Below are 25942 nucleotides of genomic sequence, written 5' to 3'. Positions count from 1 at the left end.
CTCCCTAGAAATTAGAACATTACATGCAGAGCTGACCGCAGTTACCTTATGTCGGACAGCCACCTAATGTGATGATACTTCACAACATTCAAATGTTAAAAAGCATACCGCAGGGAAACACAGTTTTATGGAATAATTCCATGAACAGCACAGGATTATAACTGAGCATCTGAGGATGTCTTTATGCAGTAATAGAGCATGTATCTGCAATGGATGTGCAAAACATAGAGGTTGAATAGACCACCCCACATGCTTCCTGTGGAAAGCAATGGGAAGGGATAACTGAACACCTCAGCACCAGTACTGGAAAACTTGCAGTTCACCTAAATGCAATGTATCATGAGAACAGATAGAGAATGCCAGTCCTATCAAGAAACAGATCTGGTGACTTGACTGAAAAATCAGTTCCAGGGGTCACGAGCAGAACAGATGAAATTAAAGATTAAAAGTTCAGGAAAGAATGTCAGGGTAATGGAGAAACCTAAGAAGCCTGGATCGCCTAAGTAATGCACTTTGCCAAGATGGAACATGAGGTACAAACACTATACTGAAAGGTATGAAGGTTTCATATTTTAAGATACTTTTAATTTTTAATTATGCATCATGCAGGGCAGTGACATTAATCTTTAGGTTTCCATCCACTAGGATATTTTTCCAAATGTTTTCCAGCATCTCTGCTTTATCTGTAAGAGATCATTGCATCTACCATGCAACTAAAAGATTACAGAAAATTTAATTCTGAATTTCCTAACAAGTAAAATACTATGATGATGATGATTAGATAAGTCTGACTGATTATATGTTGATAAGGTGTTGAACCATAAACGTGTATAAAGAAATGAACTGATATGATAGTGTTGACAAGTAGTCCCATGGCAACACTAGCATATCGGCATGAGATAAATGAGTGAGTTCTGCAGAATTCCTGCTATCTTCACAGAAATACCAAGAGTATAAAGCAGAGAAAAGGATCCCTTGAGTAGGGTATTCAGGGAAGTAAGGGAATTCATTGAGTCTATGGCTGTCTGCTCCTATGTATCAGTATCTGACTACATATCAGTATCTAATATTCTAATGTGAGTGCTTAGTACCTCTGAAGAACAGGTCTGTCCTGAATCAGAACAGATAGTGACACAAAATATCTCATTCCTTCAGAAACACAAACATCTAAACCATCTGTTTCAGTTGAAGCAGAATGTGAACAGAATGGTGAGGGACTGAGGGGACAATTGCAATCATTAGGGAACATTAACGTTAGCTGTTCTGCAGGACTAAAGTGTATTTCTGCAAAACAATGCCAAAGAGTCTTGCTTAGAAAACAGACACAGATGCTGCACTTATTTTTATTTCTTAAAATATAATATACTTCATAGCATATAATGAATTTTTAAATGCTTAGTAATTTAGAATTCTGAGAGTATTAAAGTAGCCTTTAAATGAGGATTAAAAAAAGAAAGAACATCTATGGCCAGGCCCAGATACTTCCTGCACTGAGAATCCTAGGGAGGTTCTCCTGTCCCAGAAAAAAAAGGCCAGAGAAAAGATGCAGTGCCTACACTGTATGGTAGTAACCTAGCACCATTAGTAATCAGGAAATAGCCTCCTTGCCACTGACTTCACTGGCATGCATATTTGGTGTGACAGGACCAGATCCTTGAGATCTTTTGTTCTTAGACTCATCGCCTAAACAAGTAAATGAAAACACTGTCAATACTGTCTCCCACAGTATTCTCCTGGAGAGACTGTCAACTTGTGGCTTAGACAGGTCTACTCTTCACTGCATAAAAAACTGGCTGGACAGCAGACCCCAGACAGTTGTGGTGAATGGAGTGAAATCCAGTTGGCGGCCGGTCACAAGCAGAGTCCCCCAGGGCTCAGTTTTGGGGCTGATCTTGTTTAATATCTTTATTGATGATCTGGATGAGGGGGATTGAGTGCACCCTCAGCAAGTTTGCAGACGACACCAAGTTGGGTGGGAGTGTTGATCTGCTTGAGGGTAGGAAGGCTCTGCAGAGGGATCTGGACAGGCTGGATCGATACAGGCCAATTGTATGCAGTTCAACAAGGCCAGGTGCCGGGTCCTGCACTTTGGTCACAACAACCCCATGCAACGCTGCAGGCTTGGGGAAGAGTGGCTGGAAAACTGCCCCTCAGAAAAGGAACCTGGGGGTGTTGATTGACAGCCGGCTGAAGATGAGCCAGCAGTGTGCCCAGGTGGCCAAGAAGGCCAACGGCATCCTGGCCTGTATCAGAAATAGTGTGGCCAGCAGGAGTAGGGAAGGATCATGCCCCTGTACTTGGCACTGGTGAGGCCGCACCTCAAACCCTGTGTTCAGATTTGGGCCCCTCACTACAAGAAGGACATAGACGTGCTGGAGCGTGTCCAGAGAAGGGCGACGAAGCTGATGAGGGGTCTGGAGCACAAGTCTTATGAGGAGTGGCTGAGGGAGCTGGGGTTGTTCAGTCTGGAGAAGAGGATCCTCAGGGGAGAGAGACCTTATCGCTCTCTACAATTACCTGAAAGGGGGTTGCAGAGAGGTGGGTGTTGGTCTCTTCTCCCAAGTGACTAGTGACAGGACAAGAGGAAATGGCCCCAAGTTGCGCCAGGAGAGGTTTACGCTGGTTATTAGGAAAAATGTCTTTACTGAGAGTGGTGGAAGCACTGGAACAGGCTGCCCAGGGAGGTGGTGGAGTCACCCTCCCTGGAGATGTTCAAGGAACGTGTGGACGTGGCATTGTGGGACATGGTTTAGTGGGCATGGTGGTGTTGGGTTGATGGTTGGACTTGATGATCTTACAGGTCTTTTACAACCTTGATGATTCTGTGATTCTGTGAAAAGGACTTTTAAGTTGTACATGTATGTTTATTTGAACAGCAACTAGAACTGTGAAACTTCACAGTGGGACAGAAGGGAAATTAAAGGGGATTCCCACCTCTCGAACACTGTTTCTCTGAAGACACAGTCTTGCTTTTCCTTCAGTCTTGTTTTTAGTCTAACAATATTTCTGCAGGTGTTTAGGTAACAGTAAACTTGTATCAGTCCCCTCAACCTATATGTGTGTATATATATATTTTTTTTTTTTTTTTTTTTTCCAGCAGGCTTGTTTACTGGTTCTCTGCCTTTTCTTGCAAGGCACCAGTCTTCTTCCTGTCTCTGAGTCTCAGCCTCTGGCTCTCCTCATATAGAAACTTTTATTCCCGAAGCATACTCACTCACTCACAGCCTAGACTTAATTTTCTCCTTGTTCCAAGGTTTCAAGCAGTTAGGTGGTAGAGAACAGTCAACTTTAACTTTCTACTGCCCAGCTTCAGAGTAGCATAACCCAGTAAGAAACAACAAAAATTAAACACAACTTGTGGTGCCCAATTAATTTTCCCTGGAAACTGTTTGTCAGGAAACTGTAACCCCTGTTCTTTAGATTTGGTTTTCTTTCATTGGATATTTTCCCACCTCTCTATCTTCATTCAGTGAAAGTGCTTCCTCCCTGTAGTATACAACAATGCAACAATTGTAAGAGTACAATGTAAGATGAACATGGAGACTTTCACACTGCATCTCCACCTTATCCAAAGGGAAGTTTGGGTAAGCTGGAAAAAGTTTCTTGTCATCCTTAGGGAACTAAAAGTGTTGGCATTGCCTTAAAACTCCAGATTTTATAGGCCTCTATTTTTTTATATCTAATTTGCAATAAATTTAACTAAAATAAAAGCAGAATGCAATTCTAAGGATTCTAACACATCCAGTTATTTTGGTTCCCCTTTGAACTTCAATATCTCTCTCAGAACTAGCCTAAGGGGATTGCCTACAGTTTACTCTCTTCTGTCTGCACTAGTCCACTAAATGAGTGTGACTAAGCACAAGAAAAGAAAGCTGGGTTGCCTTGTCCTGGCTGCAGTGCTGCACATGAGCTGGAGTCCTCCAGAAGAAGGGGAGGTGCGTGTGCCTCCCCAGGACTGCTGGAGCCAAGCTCCTCTGATCAGAGAAGCTCTGGAGCGCAGCACAGGGCAGGTTTTGAGAGCTCTATCAAGCAGGGAGCTAGCAGTGGAAATGAGGTGGGTGGAGTTCTGAGAGGTTTCAGGGAAGCCTCTGAGTTACCAAAAAGAGAGCGATTTTTCTAAGGACGTAAGGGAGACTATGGTTTCCTGAAACCTGAAATCCATGAAAGCTGCAGGGTAAGAATGGGAGACCTGGGAAACAGGATTCACCATCAAGCTGACCATGGCAGGTGGCAGAATTGTTTTCATATACCTTTCCTTTTGTTTGGCGCTGCAAACACAAACGAGATTTCTCTAACTAAAAAGACTGCTGAAAGAGTTTTAATTTATTTTCTAGACAGCCTGAAGAGGTAAAGACTTTTTTTGTGTTTTTCAGGTGCTACAAGTTTGTGAGTTTTCACAGAATCACAGAATCAGTACGGTTGGAAAAGACCTGTAAGATCATCGAGTCCAACCTGAAAAAATAAAATAAAAAAAAAAAAAACAAAAAAAAAAACCCACAAAAAAACCCCCCACAAAACCCACGCCACACAACAACAATAACAAGCCACAACCCACCCAACACCACACAGCACCATGTCCATCAAGCTACATCCCACAATGCCACATCCACACGCTCCTTGAATACCTCCAGGGAGGGTGACTCTACCACCTCCCTGGGCAGCCTATTCCAATGTTTCACTACTCTCTCAGTAAAGAACTTTTTCCTAATATCTAGCCTGAACCTCCCCTGGCGCAACTTGAGGCCATTTCCTCTAGTCCTGTCACTAGTCACTTGGGAGAAGAGACCAACACCCACCTCTCTGCAACCCCCTTTCAGGTAGTTGTAGAGAGCGATAAGGTCTCCCCTCAGCCTCCTCTTCTCCAGGCTAAACAACCCCAGCTCCTTCAGCCGCTCCTCATAAGACTTGTGTTCCAGACCCCTCACCAGCTTCGTTGCCCTTCTCTGGACACGCTCCAGCACCTCAATGTCCTTCTTGTAGTGAGGGGCCCAAAACTGAACACAGTATTCGAGGTGCGGCCTCACCAGAGCCGAGTACAGAGGCATGATCACCTCCCTACTCCTGCTGGCCACACCATTTCTGATACAAGCCAGGATGCCGTTGGCCTTCTTGGCCACCTGGGCACACTGCTGGCTCATATTCAGACAGCTGTCAATCAACACCCCCAGGTCCTTTTCTGCAGGGGAACTTTCCAGCCACTCATCCCCAAGCCTGTAGCGTTGCCTGGGGTTGTTGTGGCCAAAGTGTAGAACCCAGCACTTGGCCTTATTGAACTTCATCCGGTTGGCCTCAGCCCATCGATCCAGCCTGTCCAGATCCCTCTGCAGAGCCTTCCTACCCTCAAGCAGATCAACACTCCCTCCCAACTTGGTGTCGTCTGCAAACTTGCTGAGGGAGCACTCTATCCCCTCATCCAGATCATCAATGAAGACATTAAACAAGACCGGCCCCAAAACTGAGCCCTGGGGGACTCCGCTTGTGACTGGCCGCCAACTGGATTTCACCCCATTCACCACAACTCTCTGGGCTCGGCCATCCAGCCAGTTTTTTACCCAGCGAAGAGTGTACCTGTCTAAACCACGGGCCGCCAGCTTCTCTAGGAGAATACTGTGGGAGACAGTGTCAAAGGCTTTGCTGAAGTCCAGGTAGACAACATCAACAGCCTTCCCCTCATCCACTAGGCGGGTCACCTGGTCATAGAAGGAGATCAGGTTGGTCAAGCAGGACCTGCCCTTCATGAACCCGTGCTGGCTTGGCCTGATCCCTTGAGTACCCTGCACGTGTCCCGTGAGCGCCCTCAAGATGAGCCTCTCCATAACCTTCCCCGGCACCGAGGTCAGGCTGACAGGCCTGTAGTTCCCCGGATCCTCCTTCCGACCCTTCTTGTAGATGGGCGTCACGTTGGCAAGCCTCCAGTCATCCGGGACCTCCCCCGTTGACCAGGACTGTTGATAAATGATGGAGAGCGGCTTGGCAAGCTCCTCCGCCAGCTCCCTCAGCACCCTTGGGTGGATGCCATCAGGCCCCATAGACTTATGAGTGTCCAGGTGGCATAGCAGGTCGTTAACTGCTTCCTCCTGGATCCTGGGGAGTTTATTTTGCCCTCCATCCCTGTCATCCAGCTCAGGGGGACGGATACCCTGAGGATACCTGGTGTGGCTGTTAAAGACTGAGGCAAAGAAGGCATTAAGTACCTCAGCCTTTTCCTCATCCTTGGTGACAATGTTCCCCGCCGCATCCAGTAGAGGATGGAGATCCTCCTTGGCCCTCTTTTTGTTGTTAATGTATTTATAGAAGCTTTTTTTGTTGTCCCTCACGACCGTGGCCAGGTTGAGCTCTAGCTGGGCTTTCGCCTTCCTAATTCCCTCTCTGCATGACCTAACGAGGTCCTTGTATTCTTCTTCACTTGTCTGCCTCTTTTTCCAGAGGTGGTAAGTTCTCTTTTTTTCCCCAAGCCTCAGCAAAAGCTCCTTGTTCAGCCAGGCCGGTCGTCTTCCCCGCCGGCTCTTCTTACGGCACATGGGCACTGCCTGCTCCTGTGCCTTCAAGATTTCCTTCTTGAAGAAGGTCCAGCCTTCCTGGGCCCCTTTGCCCTTCAGGACTGTCTCCCAAGGGACCCTCCCGACCAGTGTCCTGAACAGGGCAAAGTCTGCCCTCTGGAAGTCCATGGTAGCGGTATTGCTCACCCGCCTCCTTACTTGGCTAAATATTGAAAACTCTATCATTTCATGGTCGCTAAGCCCAAGACGGCCTCCGACCTTCACTTCTCCCACCAGACCCTCTCTGTTCGTAAACAGCAGGTCAAGCAGGGCACCTTCCCTTGTAGGCTCGCTTACCAGCTGCGTCAGGAAGTTATCTTCGACACACTCCAGGAACCTCTGGGACTGTTTCCTCTTAGCTGTGTTATACTTCCAGCAGACATCCAATAAGTTGAAGTCCCCCACAAGAACAAGGGCTTGCGACTGTGAGACTTCTGCCAGTCGCTTGTAGAACGCTTCATCAGCTTCTACGCCCTGGTCGGGTGGTCTATAACAGACCCCCAGCAGGATATCCGGCTTGTTGGCCTTCCCCCTCATCCTTACCCATAAGCATTCAACCTCGTCATGACAATCATCCAGCTCTATACAATCAAAGCACTCCTTGACGTACAGAGCCACCCCACTGCCTCTCCTTCCTTGCCTGTCCCTCCTGAAGAGCTTATAGCCCTCCATCGCAGCACTCCAGCTATGCGAGTCGTCCCACCATGTTTCTGTGATGGCGACCACGTCATAGCTGCCCCGCTGCACGATGGCTTCCAGCTCCTCCTGTTTGCCGCCCATGCTGCGTGCATTGGAGTAGATGCACTTGAGCTGGGCTGTCGGTCTTGCCCCTGGCAATGGCATGCCACCCCTAGGCTCACCTCTGGGTAGCCTGGCTTCATCCCCTTCCCCCTTCGAGTCTAGTTTAAAGCCCTCCTGATGAGGTTTGCCAACTTACGGGCAAGGATTCTTTTCCCCCTTGGGGACAGCTGGACACCGTCTGCACTCAGCAGGCCCGGTGCCACGGAGACCACCCCATGGTCAAAGAATCCAAAATTCCTCTGGTGGCACCAGTCTCTGAGCCACGCGTTGACCATGTTTGCTTTCTTATTCCTTTCAGTGTTCCTCCCCGCCACTGAAGGGATTGCAGAAAACACCACCTGCGCACCCGATCCGTCAATCAGTCTCCCCAGTGCCTTAAAGTCCTTCTTCATCCCTTTCACGCTTCTTTGCTCTATCTCCTCGCTGCCAACCTGCAAAACTACCAGCGGGTAGTAATCGGTGGGCCGTACCAGACTGGGGAGTTTCCTCATGACCTCCCTCACCCGGGCCCCAGGGAGGCAGCAGACTTCCCTGTGGGTCGGGTCAGGCCGGCATATTGGGCCCTCCGTTCCCCTCAGGAGGGAATCACCTACAACAACCACCCTCCTTTTTGCCTTGGTAGAGGTGGTTGTGATGCGTGGGGCAGGCTGTCTCGCCCTAGGCAGCCCCGCAGATGGACTTTCGTCCATGTCCTCGTTAGCCTGGCCCTCAAGTTCCAGAGCCCCATATCTGTTATGTTATCTATTATTTTGTTATGATTTATAAGGACTCAGACAAATATAATCTTTAGATTCAACCCTGAAGACATAATCCTGTCTGTAGAACTACATATGAGGAGTATCCTCTTGATGTCAGTAGGAATTCTTATGGCAAAAAGTATTCAGGCCATTAGCTTAATTAATTCCTACCCTTCTAATCTAAATTCAGTGGCTTCATGGTTCCATAGATTATGGAGCAGAGAATTACATAATGATCAAGGCTACATATGTTCTAAAAAGAAGTTATGATCTCTAATCATTAAACTAAACAGACCTTTTAAAAGTTTTAGATGCAAGAATAATAATTCTGGTGAAAAATATCCTTTACTGTAAACAAATATATGATATATCCTCCTGGTTGCTGTTGAGAATCTGATTTCAAATGAGGCCACTACTTTCACTAAGCAGATGGACAATTACATGAACAGAGCTATAAAGAGACATCGAGTTCTTAATATTACCTTTATCTTCAGCTAATGAGCAGAGAAAGACCCAGTCAGAGGCACTGTCTGTTGTCGCCGATAAACAGTAGACAGCCAGCCTGTGCAAAGAGACATCATTATCATCAGTTAAGACGATCAAACATGGTTACTGATTTTAAGTTAGCACAGTCTTTTGAGTGGACACCATACTAACAAATACTAAATTCATTTCTCTTTGTTTACTATTTCTCTGAACAAGTTGGAGTGAATTATTAAAAACCAAGATTCAGAATTGTTACCTAACCTTCCAGTTTTGTGCACAGTTGAAGAGCATGTTTCCCATGTACTTTGTGAAATAACCATTTCTGACCTCTGGAGTCATTTGGATTATAAGCAAAATTTAAGGCACTGTTACTGTTGTTAATCATCCACATTTTAAGCCATCATTACATATGCCTGAAACTTCCTAATTAATGAATATGCAATTGAAGATTAAAATAATGAGCACAATAATTAGGAATGAATCTTTACCTACCTTGTCTGAGTTAAAGTGAGCTTCCACTGTTTGTAATGAAAGTAACAGTCCAACTACAATTGAATTAATTTATTATGCTGCTTAAAGGACTTCTAGGCTCACCATATGAATCAAGATGAATACAAGTCATGCAACTTCAGAATTTCTCTTTGAGGGTTTGTATTGTAATTGCCAAAGAAAATGGAAAAATATATCTCTAAAATTTTGCCTATCAGTAAGCAAAAAAAAAAAAAGCAAAGTGATCCAGTTATTCTGAGATCTCAAAGTAAGTTGATACGGAAGGATATATTAACCATTAATGTGTATGCATTACACATCAATGCTACACAAAATAAGTACAGTCTAAGACATTCAACCCCTATGTTCTTAATTCTGCTTGTATCAGTATGACAAAATATTTCTTGTGAAGATAGTAAGAGGGTGAGGTCCCTTACAGCCTGAGTTATCCTATGATCCTATTACATACAATTCAGCAACAGGGCTTGAATATCAGTAAGCAAATAAGGTTTACACTAAAAGACTCAGAAAGAAGGACAGCAATAGATTATATCTTCTAATTTTTAATAAAACTCTGCCTTGCAGATGGGAAGAAACAAAAAAAAGAGCAGTCTTCCACCCCACAAGGCCTGATGGAACAACATGGAAAAAGGTGTTAGTTTTCAAACAGATGTGCACCTCCTTAGAGCATACAGCACATAATAAAATTCAGCCAAGAAATTTTGCATCTGGTAGAAGAAGTATACGTTCAACACTTTAACAAATCAAAACCAGCAAGTATGCAATGAGACAAGACAATCTTTATGTAGGAGGAACTGCAGCCCTGTGACTGTTTCTGTTTTTTCCTAATCTTTACTCTCTTGGTCCACTATGCTTTTTGCTCTTTAGCATTTTACTGCTAGATTTTTCATTGTTCTGTCCACCCCTACTGACTTGAATTTTAAAGCTAGCTACACTTAAGATTTCCTGTTTCCCAGTCTTCCTAGTATACTGAACAAAAAAAAAAGCTGTAATAATGCTTTTTTGTATATGCCTATTGCAGGATTTCCTGGGTTCGTTAAGCGTACTGTGCTCCCACAGCTGAATATAACAAGGGTTAAATATTCCCACTTTGTCATGATGTCCACAGACTCTGGGAAAGAAGCTCACACAATCTGTATTAAAAGAACAAGTAAGTATCTCTGGTCTGAACTTCCTTTCTACAGAGCTGAGTACTTGCTTTGGTTTTAAAAACTCTTCACAGTATTTACAGAATGGTGCAGTTGTTCTTTGCAGTGAATTATTAGAAAAGGCTTTAGAAAACTTTTCAGATACAGCCAGTCATCCCAAGACCATTTCTGCCGATGATTCCAAGCATGATACCCCTCTGTTATGAGTGAGACTGTCTGAATCTTGAGAAATGCTCCTGAATTTTGAAGACCTTTCTGTAAATTGACACCTGTGTAGTGCTTGATCATTGTACTCTTCTTTCTTTCACACCCTTTATATTTTTCTTGCAAATTCTTTGGTCTGATTCTCTCTCACACACACAAACAGAGCTGAAAACCCCTTCTGTATCATTTCTATCAAGCTACCACCCAAGTTATGAAATTTTTGACTAGCTTTACAGGCATCATCAGCTCCTGACACCTCTCTGCCAAGTTTGAACCTTCTTGAGTGCACCATGGGCAGATACTGGAAGCAGGGAACATGGCTTTGTCCCTGTATAAAGCAGTGTGTGATGCTTTCATCTACATTGTTAATACAAACATCGTTGACCTAACAAAGCAATACTTAAAAATCTAACAATTCAACTCTTCATCCCATATTCAAAGTTTTAATGTCAAAGTTTATAGGTGACTTATACTCTGTGACAGATTACTTATAAAGCTGCAAACCTTTGTTCCTGGCCTGTCCTCCCAAGATAATTTCTGCCACTGCTTCTAAGCCTGATGCTTCTTGCTTCTTGTTAGCTATGTCTTCCAGGGCAATTTATGAAAAAAGGGTTTTTTCCACACGTTTTTTAGAGACATATGATTGATTTTCATTTTTGGTTAGATAGCAAAACCAGAACTGGGACATACTTGTTTCTGAAGTGAGAGATGTCATCAGTTATGGGACTTACCCTCTCTTCTGAAATAAGTATTAAGATATCAAAAGTCAATATGCATGTCTCAGGGACCTGCTCACTTTAGCAAATACATGGATCATTCTTAATGAGCAGAGTGCAATATTTCCTGATAAATAATGTATTTCTTGTGGCATAGTTCTAAAAGAACAGTTTGACCAACACCAGAACAGTTTCCAGCATGAAAGCTGTGGTAACAATTCTTACAAAAGAATTTTGATGTGGACTTAACATTCAGATTTAGCTTGAGTTAACAACTGCTGGAAACTTCTACTTGGTAAGTACTTTTTGGCTAGATGTTAAAAAATTCCCCAACCACTACATGAACAACTTCTATTTGCACTCCCAGCAAGCAATGATGTGCTGTACTGGCACAGCATATGGATTACTCTGAGCCCAAAAGACAGTCCATTAAGGTTGGGGCTGTGTGGAATTATTGCTGGAGGTGACTTAGAAATTAAATCTATAGTCACATTTTTAGGAAAGGTACAGCATTGAGGAAACTTTCAGGGTGGAGCGTGGTGGTTATACAAGGGTTCCATCCCACAAAAGTTCCCTAGGCAGCCTTAGGTGTTGGCAACACCAGGGGAGCTTGGTATGCTGACTCTAAGAGAAACTGTACAGAGGGTGGAGCGGAGTGGAGACAGCGCGGCCAGGTTCTGTGATAAGATGGGAACTGGAGGGCACTATGGAACACGGAGATGGAGGCTCACCCTGATAATTAGCATACGTACCTGGTCACAGATAATGCTATTGTACAGATGCAATAACCTATTTAGTGTGTGTAATGGTGTGTAGTGGAGTACCTGGGAATGGGCCCACAGTCTGCTACCTTTTGACAAAATACTCATTATAATCTCATTATAATACTAAAAAACACACCTCCATCCCAAAGCTACCCACCTCCAAGGTGCGACAACCCTTCACTGAGGACGCGCTCTGAATTTTTCTTGGTCTATACCTCTAAAAGTAAAGCGAGACACTTTTACACCAATTACAACAAAGAAATGTATGACTAGAGTCACTCAAGCTCCACCTGTAAAATAAAAATAGTATAAAAAGGCTTAAGAGAGGAGGGATGTTAGGGAAGATACCATCACAGACCTGCTCTGACATCTGGGATCAGTCAACGGGCTGAGCCTCTCTTCCCCCCCAACAGGGACTCCCTTGGGTAAGATTCGGACACTTGGCTATACCAAGTGTCCCCCCCAGGAGATTTAGCAACCTCTGTAGGGTTGTTTTGTGATTTAACAGGCTTGTAGCTAGCTATATTTCTCATATTAACATTTGGCTATACCAACTGTTTCCCACAGGACATTTAGAAACCTCTGTAGAGTTGTTTTGTGATCTAGCGTGCTTGTAGCCAGGCTATATTATTCATATTCTTACTATTTGTATCATCTTGATATTTGTACCATCTTTGTGGGCAGTAGTTCTATCACCGGCAATCCAAAAAACTTGTGCATCTGTCGTTTTAATAAACTGCACTGTTCATTAATCTAGCCGTAAGAGTTCTCATTGAACACAAGCAAATTCCTTAAGGGCAGCCGTGATAGTTCATGTAACGCGACTGGACTGAAAGTGTATGGAGTTACAAGTGCATCTGTAATTGTTAGGATTCTATATATATATACATATATATACATATATGTGCGCATATGTATATATATTGAACACGATTGGACTTGTAATACAGGAAATTGGGCATCAGTCAGAATCTAAGTCCAGCCGCCCCCAGCCCCTCTAATATCTGAGGACAAGCTGGAATGCAAGGGGGTTTATTTTCTGCCAAATTGCTCAGTCCTTTAACATGACAGGCTGATATGTTGGTCTCTTATGCTTATACAGGTTCTGTTAGATTGTCCCTGTTCAGTGAATACGCGGAAGACTTGAGTCTTCTGGGATGTAATTCAAGCACTTCTTGCAAGCTTGGTTTCCATTAAGATTATGTGTTAGGGAGAAAATGAGCTGTATTATCAGTCATGCCTCTATGTGGTACTGACAGCATATGAGGCCTTATTTTTAGTTGTAAGAGGCTTCTGATGTGAAGAGAGTAACACATGCACAATATACACAAAGCACAGTAGTTTCTGTTAAAAAAACCCCATGCAATTTATTTTTCACCCAGCTGTCATTTCCCTCAGGGCATGAACAGGGTCTGACACCCCTGTTCCCCTGGAGACCTGGCTGCCTTTGCCGGAGGCCAGCTCTGAGGTGGTGTGGACATGGGACCCAGGACTGTGTGAGAATGCTGCTGTGTGAGAGCAAGCTGAGACCAGCCTTGTGGGCTGGGGCTAATCCTGATAGCTGTCACAGGACTTGCCCTGCAATTCTTGTTCAGATTCTCTAGGATTGTCCCTCTGTCCTAGAAGGACACTTCCTCTGCCTGCCTCGCTGTCACACTGCCTTTCCTCGCAAAGCCACCCACTCTCGTGGCCCCTTACACCAACTTTTTCCAGAGACGCTGACTCAGAGACATTTATCATTTCAGGTCAGAAAATCTTTTAAGTAAGCTGAGGAAGAGGCATGCGTTCTCAATTAAGCTGTAAATTTGCTTTTCTCAGGAAGAATATTGGTTTTGAAAAAAGACCTCTTCAAAGCCTCTGCATTATATTTGATTAGTCATCTCAGGAGCATGGAGTAATACACACTACATTGGGCATCTCGGGAGCTGTTTAGAAACATTGCATATATGAAATATATGCCATTATATATGGCATATATATAGGCCATTGATTTCATCTTAAAAATCCACTACAATTGATTTTATAGTTAAATAAGCCATGAATACAGAAGAATATCTAGCTAAATTAATTTGTCTCTGGAAGTGATGCTTTCAGTGGGAAGATCTCCAAGCTATCAGTATTATGAACTATCAGAATCAGCACATTCACTTAAATATCTAGAAAGCTGTGTGAATTATTCCTTTTACAAGAAAATGACATGTAGAGATGAGTTAAAAATATGTTATTTACTTCATTTGCCTAGAGCAACACCTTTCCCTGCTTACCTTACATGCTCTCTTTCCACATGTAATTACATGATTCCATAAAGTCAATGATAATATTAGCATAGAAATATGTCACTGAATATGAATAAATTAGTATAGATAACCCAAGGAATATGGAGCAGTGCTGAAGTGCTGAGTTGTGTTCTCTGATGTCACATATAACTATGCAATAGGAAGTTTGAGAGGATCTACAGAACATCTACTTCATAAACTTCTATTTGCCACAAGCCACAAGATACTTTCAAGAGTGTATAACAAATTTTTGCAATGGAAGACCATATGGCATTGCGGCCTGAGGGGGATAGATCACAGCCATCCTCAGTACTCTAGATTCCTTTAGTGGTAGGTGACCTGCACAGTGAATACATGAAATACATTCTGGTTTATTAATAATTGGTTGTGTGCTCACAGTATCAGTAGTTTCACACACAATCATACATCGTCTCTTTTTGCATATGTATTTCAGAATTAGCTTAAATCAAATCAGTTTGAGGAACAGAACTGAGAAGTGACTTGAAGGTCTCTTGACATGGGCTAATGATAAATCATAATGCATTCAGCTATGAGAAGCTGAAATGGGGTATATTTCCAGTATTCATGTTAAATTTAGTTTTGACATCTTCATTTACATTCTGCAAGGGGGAATAGAAAACACATTAATGAAGCTGACAGCTGAATTGGGAAATGTTGCAACAAGGACAGAGAAATAGCACAAAGGGAAATAGGGATTTGAAACAGAAAATAAAATGTATTCAGAAATTTGCAGACCAAAACAAATAGGATTTTAATATTCCCTCCAACCCATACAAGGAAAACTGCAGCAGAAGAAACTGAAAATTACCAGTGCAATAGAGTTTTAGATGCTGAGTTATATGAGAGTAAAGATGGTTGACTTTTTTTGCTGCTGGAAATACAGAAACATCTATCCATGTGTGACCATTTATCACTGTGTGTTTGGATCACCTTATTTGTCCTCATAAAGCAGGAAAATTATATTTTTGCCTTATTACAGATAGAGCCATAATTAAATGTAACTAATTTATCAAACTTACATTAATATATCCAAGAAAGCCATTGAATTAACAGATTGTGATGATTGACTGTTGAGGAATACTAAAATAATCAAAGGTGTGTGGTTTAAGTAAGTAGTTAGTGTGGGAGGTCATCAGAGCAGTCTGAAAATATCCACTGGGGAATACCAAGGAACAAGGAAGCTCAAGTTTCTACAAGTAAGTACGCTCATCAGGGAGGAAATTGGATAAAATTATGAAACTGAAAATTCAGAACCAAGTCAGTACTTTTCAACAGTTAGATCTATTAAACTTTGGGAATCTGCTCTTGATGAGAAGTAATGAGATTTCCATTACTCTGGCCAACTGGCGTTAGATAAGCCAGTCCAATTTTACAACAGGGAATAACTGCAATGGCAGGGAGATGGACTAGATGACTCTAAAACCTCTTTTTCCATCCCTAGCTTTTAGGACACAAAGGAAATCATCTGGAAATACAGATTGCAATGGGAAATGTCTTCTTCCTAATGGTTACAAATAAAGGCACTTTCCAGATAACGTCCTCTCCCTTTTATTTCTGTGTTTTGACTGCACATTATCACGTATGTTTTTTAAGAGAAATTAATAACATTTTTTAAAAGGAAAAATAATACAGGCAAAAAAAGCACTGAAAAGAATCATGCTGTGCCTAAAACAGTAAAATAATTTTGCACTGGCAAAAACAATGTTTTTTTTATTTAAATCCATTGTAGATAATGTAAGTGAAAAATATATATATCCTATGCAAATTCAAATGAATGAAAAGAAAGCAAAAGAAGCTGAAGAAAAACAGAAGAAAAAGAAAAAAAATCAATGCACTCAATCACACACAAATTTAATTTGTTTAGTGTTACAATCCACCTAAAAGCTCTATATTTTAGATTTTTTTTTTTTTTCCCCCCTCTAGAAAATATTACACCCTACTGGGAGGACATTGATTACATTTGGGGTTGGGGGCAATAAAGATATTTCTTTCACTTTTGCAAGGCCATATTTCTTTCTTTCTTTCAGATGCACAACACACTCACTATTACACTGGGCAATGAGAAAGGTACATTCCCTTGAATTCTGTGTGAACTCCACATTATCAGTGATGATATGAAGAAACTCAAATTTGGAGAAGTTTTCTAACATTGCACTCATGTATAGCAGTTTCCAGTGTAGTTGGACACATTAATGCTCAAAGTATCTGCTCTGGACATGTTTGTTCCCCTTCATTTGGTCGGATGAGTTTGCATTTTTTGCAGCAAAATGCTTTTATAACTCTTACTTTCACATGTCTCAAAGATATTGATAGACTACAACTTCTGTATTAGATACCATCTGATTTTCATGTATTTCATGTAGAAGATAGATGAGATTCTCTATCCTAACCTTGGTATTATGATCAGTAGGACTGAAAATAAGTCCTGTATTTCGTTAAGTAATACATTTACTAGAAGCCACGTTGAGATCATATTAGATCACAAATAATCTGCAGTGATATCCAGTAGTTTTTCTGGCTAATTTCATGCACCTTTTTGTACCCTTATGCTTGTCTATGTAGTGCAATAATTGTGTAAGCTTTGCCATAACTCCTTTAAGCTCCAATAGTCACGAAGCACATACACGTATGGTTAGGTGCATCCATATTCCGATTAAAAGATGCATTTATGACCAATCACTTTGGCTATGATGAAAAAAATTGAAGAAAAATATGCACAAAAATATACAAGCTACTCAGCTTGCCAAAGGTGACAATGAGCTTTACCCTCTCATTGGCTATTTAGCAGGTTATTCTTTTATCTGAAGAAGACAAAAGGATATCAGAATGTTGGAAGAATGATAAATAAGGAACAATTAATCCACCTGAATGCAAAAGATTTAACTTACAGCCTTTTCAAGTTTCTTTATCTTTTAAGCCTTTCTGAAGCTTCATCAGATCCTCCATCTGTATAAGGATATGATATGGCTTACTATTCTCAGCATCAGTTTCTTGATCTCTCTTGGGCTAATCTTTGGAAAATGCCTGCTGACATTATCAAATAGAGCGCGAGACACTGAAGAGATAAAACAACAGAAAAAAGTAGTATTGGCTAAACTAATTAAAAAAAATGGAGGCATACCTCTTGTAAAACCACATTAAGAAAAGAAAATTGATGAGGCAATGAGAGAACCACGGACAAACATGCATGGTGTCATTGTTATTTCTAGACAGCTTGAGTCATAAATTATTAAAATGTCTAATAACTATCCTTTATAATGGTAATAAAACAGAAATCTGCTCAGTAGCTGGCATCTAGCACAAACTCTTGCTGTTCAGAAATCCTATAAATCTACATGCTGTTTACCATGCTTCACACATGCATAAGGATGTACAGGCCTAATAGGTAAAGAAAGTATTACAGAAAGCATTTCCATCTTCAGGAGTGTGCAATATATTTATTCATGAAGACTACAACATAAGCCATTATGAAAAAGACAAGTAGATAGATTGTTTTTGCTACAGGCACAATGTGCAAAAGTGTCCCAGCTCTTCAGCTTGCCAAGGTTGTGATAGGAAAGTAGATGATTCCTTTATATAAAAGAAAGCAAGTACTTGATCATTATCCAAGTCTCACCAGACTATCTACCTAAAGAAAAGTACAGATTTGTAACAGATTTAGCTAAGAACACACAAATTGCTATCAGAATGACCAAAGCCTGGACCAATTCCTGACCAAAGCCAGGAATATTAAGTTGGATTCACTGTGCTGAAGATGATTGATCACAATTTCTGCCCTGTTAATCTTGAGTGATCAGAGACAAAATTTAGCAACACTACAGAATATACACAACTGTCTGAGTTCCACTTTAATTTATAGTCTCTTGGTTTACAGAAGAGATTTCTGTTAGCTAACACAGGTCTATAAAAAGGGGTCCCTATCTTGTGCAGAGAGTGAACTGTAGCAGTTTAAAAGCTAAGCCCTTTGTACAGAAGAATGTATTAATCATGCTGCAACACTTCCTTTTTCTCATTACTTATGGACATACTCTGGAAAAACAGCTTTCTGTAGGGATTTTAAATTGACTGAGATTTAGATTAATCTTCCTGTATAAACATGTTCATTACAGTCTGTGTTCACATTTATGTGGTTGAACTTGTTAGGAGTATATCAAGCTGTCTACAATTTCATTATAAATATTCATATAGACATTCTTACCATATATTACCTACAAGAACCCCATAGGAGCTGGGGTTGAGTGAAGTACCTCAAAGTATCATACTATTATTGTCAGTCTTAGATAAAAATGACAAAACACAGAGCATGTGATCTGGGAAACACATCTTTAGAATCACTTCATTTTGGTTTTGAGCAAAGTATGGCTTATTTTAGGTTTACCTCCAAATTCAGCACAGAGGATCATGATTTGAATTCTAACCTGACTGCAGTAAATAAAATAATCTACATTTACAATGATATTAAAAGCAACCTATGATTTTATATTAAATCAGTTTATAATTTTAAAAAATCTCTCATGTGAGGTTAATCTTGGATTATCGAAAACAGCATGAAATATATTTCAAAAGTTTCTTGGTCTTTGAAGTCAGTGAAGAATATTCATGCCCTTCATTTTCTTTACTGGAAAATATGACTAGATCCTATGCAGTGGAATATGGAAGGGAAATATTTTCTTAATGCGTATCTATGCTGGAAACCATAAGTCTGCACCATGTTGAATCAAACAAAGGTTACCTTCAACTTAGTTATCTTGTGTAACAGAAGCTGTGAAATTAACAGCTGACAGCACGTCAGTGACTGCAACTTCACAGTTGCTTGACATTCCTAGTAAATTAAAGTACCCTGAAATCAGTACAGCTCATGTGTGGTTGCAGTACAGACATACTCTCAGGTCTTACTGTCACTGTTAATATGATGGAGGGTGTTCAGACCGTATTTGTACTGCAGGATAGAGCAGTACCCTCCAGTCCCACCTGGACTGCAGGAGGGGCCCTGGGTACATACCACTCCTTCTCCACAAGCCCCTCTTGTATGCTGATTCCCATGGGATTTCCATCAACTTCATGGAATGAGAAAGGAGATGTCACATGTTCTTTCAGGTCCTTGATCAGACTGACCAGACAACTGCAGGACTTAATGAATATACATACTAAACTTAATGGTCCTTGACCTAGCTTAGATAAACCAGTCTAGCTTGTGTGAGACAACAGCACTGAGGAATAAAGCTGTGATACACAGCATGGATCTGCTTCACTTCTTCAGTAGCACTAATGGGACATGGTTTAATGGGCATGGTGGTGTTGGTTGATGGTTGGACTTGATGATCTTACAGGTCTTTTCCAACTGTAGTGATTCTGTGATTCTGTAAATCAGTGCCAAAAGCATATGGGTTCCTACCAATTCCTCTTCAAACTCTTACCTTTATTGTGATGTATGTAGACAGGAGTCAGAACAGAAGCAAAAGCAGATCTGTTGCAGTTACTCTCAGTATTAAAAGAAGCCCTTATTTTTATCTGCCATATTTTCAAAGACACAATCTAACATTCTAGAGATTAACGCAATGGTTCTATGCAGAGCTTTCGTGGAAAGCTATCATATTATAATATTCCTAATCTATAATTAATAAAAGCACAATCACTCAGCAGTATATTGGCTGGTCTGCTCTCTTGTAGATATATTTCTTATTTGAACACTGCTTTCTGGAGCTGACTTGGAAGCACTCATCCATTACCAATTTTTCTCTGATTTTGCTATCATTTTAGTGAAACAAGTAGAAAATTTTTTAAAAAAATACTGGAAAATATTCAGTGGAGAAATATATGATGACTGTCAGTAGAAGCAATTCATTTCCATACAGGATCTCATTTCACTTTTATTTATTTTGACTTTTCCATTTTTTGTAAGATGCGAAAATAGGATATCACTGTATTTAAAAAATAATTTTGAAATTAAAATGTAACTTTTTTTTTTGGTAATGGAAATAATGGGTTTGTTTTTCTTTTGTTTTTTTTCAGCTGGATTCTGTCAAAATTGATACAACCCTGTAGAAGATATAATTTCAAAGAACTGGGTTTTTTAATTAGGAGAACATTCCACTGTAAATGTTTCAATCGTCTTTTCTCTTGATTGCTTTCCTCAACAACTGACCCAGATAAAATTGTGGTTTTCACTGAGTTGCTTGACCATTTGGATACAACCCAAACTAAGAGAAAACTATTCAGTTGTTCTGCTTTTCTAATGCATACACTGTTATGTTAAAAGCAGGCCTGACACTGCTTTGCCTGGTAAAATCTTGCTGTTCTACTGAGTTTCATCTCCTATCAAGCTTTCATTAAACTTCTTTTTTACAGTTGTATAGATCATCTTTCCAGCAGTACTAACCAGAAAACCTCTAGGAATGTCATATGCCTCATCACCCATGCAAAAAATGAGGATGTTTGCTTGCTCTTCATCAGAGAGTGCCTCTGATTACTTCTGTTACGAAAATCTCTGACCCTGTAGTGACTTGGTGAAATTAAAGGATGAGGTTTCAAAAACACTTAATATCACATTTCTACTTCTAAAAGATCCTTATGTTGTGACTACAAAAACAATAATAAAAATATAAAGCTATCCATATTACTTAAGAGAATAAAGTTCACATTTTGATTTCGTATAAGAATTCTACAGAATTTGACAGCAAGGCAGACTTCTACCAAAAATATAGAAATATTGCAAGTATAGCTACAAGATAAGCCACCCAGCTGACAATCTCCACCCTGGCTCCTTTCAGCCTGCAGTCTGAAGCACATCCTTGGACTTGATAGACAAAACACTATTCAATTTTACTGTGCATTTCATTTTTGTCTGTAAGGTACTTAGAGGAACATTGCACTGCATTGTTTCAGATTGCTGCAGTAATTATCCAGAGACAGTAGCATCTGAAAGTACAGCTAACAGACAAATCTTTAACCACAAAATGAAATATTAGAGATTGTCTGGCTTGACACTTGAGCTGGCTATTCTCTCCAAAACATTTCAGGTTTGCATCAAATGACGTGTGCAGTTAGCAGTCCTGCTGATGTAGAAAAAAGATCCCCAGAATGGTGAGAAATTAGATATAAAGAGAGTAAAGAAAAAGGCAGATCATAAGCCTTGCAGAAATACAGCCTACTGAAAAATAAACACAAATAAATTTATAGGGTTCATGCTTTTTGCATGATTCTCACAAGGTGAGTACTCTGTTATTTTCTGAATGAGTAGAAGCAAATAATATTGTAAAACTTAAATCTGATGGGCAGTTTGTTTAATGTTACTAGTTATCAGCTTTCAAGTGAGATGCATTCTATACAGATACATTACTGTGAAGCTCAAGTGCATATGAACACTGAGATTGTCTAGGAATTGATCAGAAGGAGGACAAAAAAAGGGAAAAAAACATCACAAGAGTTCTTATGATCAGTGATACTAAATGGGGTAGCTGTGTATATATTTCCCATATCCAGCATAAGAATGGTGTCCAAAGAATTGGATTCCAAAGGGCTCAGTGTCAACAGAAATTTAAAACAAGTTTATTATCCATTTTTGATAAGCATAAATTGACAGTAAACAAACAATAATGAAGGACTCCAGGTCCTCATTGTGCAGGTAGTCCACTTTAAAGCTTTTTAGAAATGCCTACAAAAAAAGTCTAACTGAAGACAATGGGGCTACAGGAGCTAAATCTCCAATTCCAGAGTGTTTCATATAAAAAAATCCATAATCAATGGCCACTTCTGAGAATAACCTGTACTGGTTAAATTTCCTACTGTATAGGTGCCCAAGAAGTCAGTGGCACAAACTACATCCTTACCAGAGAACATTTTTAGTAAAATTAAAACAGCCAGTAACCTATACAACCTCTTAGCATATTAATCTAAATGAGCAGCATTGCAAGAATATACAGTGTTATTATTAAAAATATACAAAATCTTATATTTTTTTAATTTATCCAACACACTTTCTCTCTCAGTCAACAAATGCCTGAAAAGTAGGGCTGAAGCTTTCTAAACCCAGCTTTTTCCCACGGGCAAAGGTTATGATTCTAATTTGTGGATACTTAGAAAATCAAAGACGCTATGACATTTAATACTGTAAAACCATAGATGGCAATCTGATGGTCCATTTGAGTATGCAAGGCTAACAGTTTTAAACTATCACCCAAAAGCAGCATCTTTTTTAGAGGATACTTGCTATTTCTATGTGAGCTGAAGGCTTCATTCAAGCTGAGAGAAGTTATCTCTGTTTCATTCTATGTATTCCCAACCCCATATCTGATTTTTTTATCCAATTTTGTTACTGTAAAAAGACACACTTTACATTATTGTGGCTTACTGAATCATTAGTTATCTGTGTCTTTATGTATGTCTTAAACATGTTTACATTTTTTCCCAGCTAATCATCTTCTGTCTAAAAAGAAATCAGCATCCTCATCTTTAAAAGTTGATCATTGAGAATGAAGACATGAAGAAAAAGGACTGAGGAGCCGAAAATTAATTTATATACATAGATTTATCAGGATAGTTAACACTATAACTGAAGGTAACTAGAGGGGAGGGGTTTAGTAGTTGTTGCTGCTCTTAAAAACAGCAGATTTTAAGAACATTAGGGATATAGCACAAACTTCAATAATATTATTTGGATGTTACTGTAGATGAGAACACACAAGCACACTGATGCTTATTTTAAACTTCTTATTTGCATCTCAGGTGCACTAACAGAGTGTTTACAAATACAGATATCCAAGTGCACTGCTGCTGTGACATGGGAAGAAATTTACCCAAGGAAAGTCTTCATCAGTTCTGCACAGAGACACTCAAAGTGATATTTCTTCATGATGGTCTGAAGCTTCAGAAAATGTCATAAATTTGTGTATTGGTTTAACCTGCATATCTACCATACTGCTTTGTTGGGATATTCTTAGGAAGTATTTAGATGCTAATAATACTCCCTTCTGTATTTTCTCCCCATATAAGAAGTTGAGAAACACACAAAACATTTCAAAAGTTGCTCAGGTCTGCTAATAACACTTCAAGGAACTCCATTGGCATAAGCATGTTGTTAAGAAAACAACACAGTGCAAAATCTGTGTATAAAGTTGGCATTGAATTTTCCCAGAGTATGTTAAGCCTCGAGAAAACAGATATCGAATCCCATTTGTAGATTAAGCCTTTGTTATACTAAATTGTCAAAATAGTTTTCACTCTATTATAAATAACGTGTTTGTGTTTGGTAGTTATTTTCAACAGATCTCACCAAGCCATTATTTCACAATCAGGGAACATAAATATCTTCCACTATAAATGATACATATAAAAAAAACCCAGCTGAATTATAGCAATGCACTTTACTACAAAAGTCAGTGAATGTATTTGGCATACAGTCTAGACTTCCACAGTGATTAAGATGCTTGTTTTATGATATGCACCTGGTCTTCGGTATTAAACTAAAGGTTTCACAGCATATTTCTCACGAGCATGGAACCTTCTTACCTGTACAAATAATTTGATGCTGCCATTTGTAAAAAGAATAATACGAAAAGGTTTAACAACAGAAGTCATTAATTAGCAAGTTTTTATTTCAAAAGCTAGAGGTTTATCTGATTTTAAAACAAAATCTCATTTTGCTTATTATGATCGCTCTGTTGTGCAGCTGCAGTGAACTCCTAGTATACTTAGAGACAATCTGTGTCCCAAAGCAATATTGTTACTTGAATCTATTAGTTGCAATGCTTTAGAGTGATCTAATGGCTATAATAGATTCAACTAGAATTCAGCAGACCTGCATTTTCCTCTTCATTTTGTTACTCTTATACTATCTGACCACAGAGAAAACATTTCACTTCTCTATTCTCTGGCTTTAACTATTTATACTGCTAGCTTTTGGGTTTGGGGACTGTTTTCTAGTATGCATACACATATTGTTAAGCACAGTGAGGCCTTGATGTCACAATTTGTGCCTTCGGGCATTACTGTCATACAAATAAAAGAATATTCTATACTAACTAATAATCTTGACTTTAGAAATGCCAAATACTCTAACATGACATTTTTCTTACCATTCCTGTTCTTCATCTCTTCTCTCAAGCGACAATAAACTCCCTAGATAAATATTTTTTTCCTACTATTAACTATATTACAGAAATAAAAGCTGAACTTGGTTACTTAATGGAACTCTTTTTTTTTGTCTTCTAATCTTCCATGTCCTAACTGAAACCATGTGTAGCTGGGACACATCAACACTGAATTGTATGTTTGCACCCATTCTACCCCTTAAATAATCAGTTGTGCAGAAAAGTACACATATGATCATTTAAAACAAGCTAGGGCAAGGTCAGTCAGTGAATTACTGGATTTAACTTGAAACTTTGCGTTAGAAGAGCTAAGGGGAAAAAAAACCAGGAGTTGTCGTAGCATCTTGCCTGGTACAAGAGGAGGGTTTCCAGGAAGCCATCAAAGCTTGAAGCCAGTTCAGTAACATGAGAGCTGGTGCTATGAGAGTCACTGCACAGGTGAACTTCTAAGGTGGTACTGTCACAGCCACAACTCTATTTTTAGCCATATGGCGTATCTCACTTCTTTCATTTGAAGAAACCTAAAATTGATGATTTCTAACCTTTTTAGTGTTCCTTGCAATATGTTGTCAACGTACAACTTCTGCTGTTGAATGGCCATGATTAAAGCCTTTTTGGTTAGTAGTACCCATTGAACATGTATTTTTCTTGAAGTTCCTCATCAATTGCATGAGAAAGAGGATACAATACCTAGGTTCCTCTCACCTGTGAAATCACAAATTTCCACAGAAGGATGGAGAGCAGGTTTCAGAAGACACAGTTCATTGAAACGAACTCTTTAACGATTGTCAGACAAATAATTTCTCTTCTTACTTGTGCAACAGTTCATAGAAACCTTCTTTTTAGGGACAGTTTTCAGTGCACTGACAATTCCAGTGTACAGAATTCAGGAGATCAGTGATTGGAAACTACTTAAAGGATTGCAAGGTTAGAGCTAGAAACTTCAGAAACTGCATACAAATTTATACATCTATTTAAAAATCTCCAACTGGTTGTGCTACAGATGCTTGAGAGGTATGTTTTTTTCATCAGTATTGATAATGTTACCATGGCGCTGGCTGAGAGAGCTTTAATAATTGCATTGAATCTATTTTAGCTTTCCTACAGTATGTGTTTGCATTGTCAGAAATTAATTTGGACTTTCTTTTGTATGAATCATCCTTTACATAAAGACCAAAAACCATTGAAAATGCATTCTTGCAATTTTTATCCTTCTTAAATAGCTATTAAAATCTATTTAGGATCTCAGACTCTAGAGTGGTGCCTTTATCCTGAAGATTTAAGGAACATAAAACTAGACAAAAACTCATGTATGAAGTTAGGAATACATTAATCACTCCAATTCTTAATTTTCCTGCAATTCTTTGAATATATCTTTCAGTATTATATTGCTTGCAAGTGAAAATATTTGCATGCTTATATGAAAAAAAAAATCAAAGCCTGCACTTTTACAGACTTGCTCTGTTAACAAAAATCCTTCAGAAATGAGAAAACCAAAATCTTGTTCTTATATACCTAGGCTTATTCTATTCCACACATATGGCTTAAAATATCTTGTACTTTGACTAGTCTAACCTTTCCATATGTAAACATAATTGCTATTTTCTTTCCTAGACTCAATGAATCAATCATATGAATAAAAACACTTTTAT

Source organism: Gavia stellata, chromosome 3, assembly GCF_030936135.1.
Source record: "Gavia stellata isolate bGavSte3 chromosome 3, bGavSte3.hap2, whole genome shotgun sequence".
In the NCBI taxonomy this organism is placed as follows: Eukaryota; Metazoa; Chordata; class Aves; order Gaviiformes; family Gaviidae; genus Gavia; species Gavia stellata.
Note: the sequence above shows the minus strand (reverse complement) of the source record.